General features: G+C 37.1%; 1 pseudogene; it reads right to left on the reverse strand.

Annotated features, from left to right (window-relative positions):
* Positions 1–530: 530 nt before the first annotated feature.
* LOC132214665 (KRR1 small subunit processome component homolog) lies at positions 531–3,216 on the reverse strand (annotated as a pseudogene).
* Between the last annotated feature and the right edge of the window lie 1,292 nt (positions 3,217–4,508).

Consider the following 4,508-nt stretch of genomic DNA (forward strand, 5'->3'; position numbering starts at 1 on the left):
GGCGACCCTGATGGGCCCTGAGGAGAGCAGGACTCAGTGGGATATGGAGCAGGCGAGTGGGTGGCGCCAGGTCAAGGCAGGTGCAAGTGGGGGCCTGATCACCCGCCGATGGTGACCAGTGGCGGCAGTGGGGGCTGGGGCCGCTGCCCAGCTCCCAGGTGCTGAGGGAGCCAGGTGGGGGGGCCTGGCCCCAACTGACCTGCAGACAGGATGAGATGGTGGAGCAGGAGAAGGGGAAGCACCAGGCCAAGGTGGGGTGCCAGGTCGGGCTGCGGGGCTGCGAGGCTGGGGGTGCAAGCTGGTGGCCGATCTCCGCAGGCCACCCTGAGGGACCCCAACCATGCACGAATTCATGCACCAGGCCTCTAGAAATTTATATTTCTAAAGAACAGCTGCATAGATAAACACTGTTATAAAGAACAAAACAAACTCAGAAAAAAACAGAGTATTACTTCTTATACATAAAAACACTAATGCCTCAAAATCTTTTACAAAAGGAAATACTTTAATAAATTCTAGTTCAGGGTTGTTTAGTGCTTATTCCTTTTTTCCTTCTTTTTCTTTTTATCTGCTTCTATTTTAAGCTTAACTTCTTCAGCTGTAAAAGCTCCAGTTTCTTAATCTTTGCTTTCTTCATCTTTTTCTTGATGGCAGCCACATCAATTTCAGTTTAGCAGATGCTTTCGCAGGTTTCACAACTCATTTTTCTTTAGGTGGAATAAAATCTTTGTTCTTCCCCTCTTGTCTGTTATCTAGAGCTTCCACTTACTTAGCCCTTATTGCTTTCATTTTCTGTCATTTTTGTGTGGCTTTCCTTCAGAAAGTATTCACTACTAGCCTTTTATTATTATTATTTTTTTTATTAATCTGACTATCTAGTTGTGGTGATGGGAACAGTGTGTACTCTTTCTTAGTTTTTTGTTAGGTTTCTTGAGTTGATTCCCATTTTTGTGTTTGAATTCTTTCAAGGCACTAAAAGGTCAAATGGCTGAAACTGTGTTTTCCCTGAACCATAATGTAACAGTTTGTTAAGAGTTCCAATGCTTGTTCATTCAACACTTTCTGTACCAGTGGCCATCACTCCTTCAAATAAGCCTCTCTATATTTAGGGAACAAAGCTGCAAAACCGCCCTTCTTTAAGAGTCCTCTCATGTTGTCCTCTTTGGAAATAGCTCCTTCCACTCCCAGGAAATAGTTCCTTCCACTCCCAGGAACAATGAAGAGTTCTGACTCATCTCAGTTTTCTGGCTTCAACTTCTTGTTAGGAAATCATGATTTTCAGCCCTTTTAGTCTGGAGTATGCCATCTTCAAATTGCTCCCTAGTGTTACCAAAAGTATTAGGGTTCTTATTCATCTCCTTTCCTTTCTCACTTTCCTCATTTACCTTCCTCACTTTCCTCCATAACCTTGGCTTTGTGGTCTGCCTCTGGGACTATAAAATAAGACAGATCCTTTTAGTCAATCCTATTGGAGGCATTTGAGGAGAGCAAATAAAAAGCTCCCTTGCTTCTGCCAGAATTCTGAATCAATTAAAAGTTGTGATCAGCGAGTAAATCAATCATACGGAGACAATAGGTATTTGTATTTCCCATAAATCTGATCCCACTCTGTGGGCAAGTAGCTGAATCTGTCTGTGGGCCAATGGTCCTCCTGACAATGACCATCAGAACAAAAGAGCTGTTCACTCAGTAGCAGGTAGCCCTGGGGAAGGTATCTCACCCCTCCCCTCCCCCGCTCACCCCCAGTCAGAGGCTGGCCCCCATTGGAAATATGGTAAGGAGAGCAGACGAAAAGCTTGATTCTCTTGGGATATTACCTTGATGGACAAGAGGGGCTGGGAAAAGCATACCAAGTATTTTATTTATTTATTTATTTATTTATTTATTTATTTATTTATTTATTTTAGCCTTACCAGTTAGAATGTCTCTTCACCTCCTGGAGATAGAGTAAAGAGGCAAAGAGAAGTGAGACATATTGTACTAACTGATACCCAGGAAGGAAGCATTAAGAGTAGGGAAAACATGGTTCTTAAACATGTGTCAAAAAGGTCATAGCCCATTAGCAAAACAGCACTTTAAGCCTTGATTCCAACATTCCTTTTAAAAAAAATAAGTTAGAACATTGAAACCAGTGTCATTCATAAAGAACAATTCATTTAAAGTACAACTTTTTCATTACTAAACACTCCTATATTTCTTTAACTTCACTAAGAAAATGATTAAGAACAAAGAAAGATTTATACTATTACCTAATCTCTCTTTGGCCTTAGAGTCTACAGATGCCAGCTAAACCAAGTTTTATAATCTTAGTACAAATCTTATCCTGGTAATGTGTCTCAAGATCTGCCCATTAAAAAAATATATCAGAATCAGAAATGAGTGAAATATTATATTTACAGTAAAAAATGCCCATCTGTATCTTAAATGCTGACCCTTATATTTAAAAGTATATTTAAATAACTTGAGATAACTGCTAAATAATTTAAAAACATTTTTAGTTGCTGTAGCATATAAAAGCTAAGAACATTTTAATGATGATTTGTGATTTTTATCATCATAAATTTAAGATGCTTCAAAATATTTTAAGAGATTGGATTCATTGATAAATTTTAGTGAAACAAAAGACTTCAACTTGTTAAAATAAAACAAAATTTGTTAGGTTAAATCGGCATTCTCCAAAACTCAAATAACCAATGTAAAATTATTTTACTTTTACTTTATTTACTATTATAAATATAGCTGATCAACTTCATGCCAATAGGTAGAGCACAATTCAGAGCTTTCAACATCATATATTCTATTGGAAATCATATAGCTCCCCTTGCATGCCCTCCACCCTGCCCTTGCCCACTGGTAAACTCTTACAGATGCCTTTGACCCAACTCAAGAGTCAGTTGTCCACTGAACCCAACATAGCCATCATAGTCTCTTGATCTCACCATTATCATTTCACATGACAAATTCTCTATCAATTTCTTCTACATATTTTTGGTCTCTGATAATAGTTATTGTGTTCTGCTCAGAACCAGAAATTGAGAGACAACCAGTACAGTTTTCCAATGATGTTATAAGCCCTTTAGAGACATTCACATAGTCAAAACAGCTAGTTTGAGCACAGACCATTAATTTTGTACTGTATAAACTGTCTCTCTTATATTAAATATCACAAAGCTCTGGGACTCTCAACTGCATATTTACCCAGAAGAATTTAGACATGACCATTTGATTCTCCTATTCTTTAATTTAGTCAATCAAGAATATAAATAGCATGACTGAGTAGAATATAAATTTCTTTTACCTACACATGTATTATTCTACAGCATGTAGATCTCCCTTTGATAAAAATTGAATTTTAAAGGGCACTTCATTAAGAGTCTTATCAGATATGTGTTTACCAAATGTTGATCCTTTATTTGTCTAATATTTAACCCAGAGTTTAGGAAAATGTCATCTAATTTTTAGGTCTTTTATTTCTCCATTGTGTTATGACATAATATTTTAAGATAATCACAGTATTATTTAAAGGCTATTCCTTAACTTTGAAGAGTTATAGGCAAAGAGATTGTTACCTACTGAATTTTGAATGGGAATTAATACAATAGTAAATCCAAGAGCAAAAAATTATTATTAACATGAAACACCACCCCTGGGCAGTGTTGCTAAGTGGTTAGAGTGTTGTGCCCACCCTCCACTCTCCCCCTCATCCTCGCACCAAAGAGTCCTGGGTTTGATTCCCTGTCAAGGGCACATACCTTGGTTGTAGATTTGATCCCTGGACCAGTCTGGGCATGTGTGGGGGGCAACCAATCAATGTGTCTCTCACACATGGATGCTTTGATGTTTCTCTCTCTCTCTCTCTCTCTCTCTCTCTCTCTCTCTCTCTCTCTCCCCACTCCCCCCACACTCTCTTTTTACCTTCTACTCTCTCTCCAAAATAAAAAAAAGGAAAACATATTCCCAGGTGAGGATTAACCAAACAAAATTTTGAAATGCCAATAATTCAGAATTTGAAATACCTATGACCAGAAGTTGTTTGGTAGTTTATCTTTAGAAATCTTATATAATCACATCACACACACACACACACACACACACACACACACACACACATACACACACCCCAGAATAACTGATAATGTCAAAATTATAATATTAGAGTAAACATGAATAATATAAAACTAAATTATTCCCTTGGATTTTTTTTAAAACCTTATATTTTTCTAACTACATACAGAAATCATAACTGTGGTAGAAAATTAGAAAATGAAGAGATGTCACCTATATGCACATTTGAATACTGGTATTTTAGTTTTCACTAATGGTATTTTAGTTTATGTCACTAACAGATATTTAGTGTTTTATACTTTTCAATGTACCATATGTTATCAAAGCATTAATATAATGACTCCAAAAGTTAGAGAAGGACATAAGGTATACTATGGTATTTCAATGTAGTTAATTGCACATAATATAAACACACATAAAATGGTGCTGAAATAGCAAGAATG

This window comes from Myotis daubentonii, chromosome 13, assembly GCF_963259705.1.
Source record: "Myotis daubentonii chromosome 13, mMyoDau2.1, whole genome shotgun sequence".
Classification (NCBI taxonomy): domain Eukaryota; kingdom Metazoa; phylum Chordata; class Mammalia; order Chiroptera; family Vespertilionidae; genus Myotis; species Myotis daubentonii.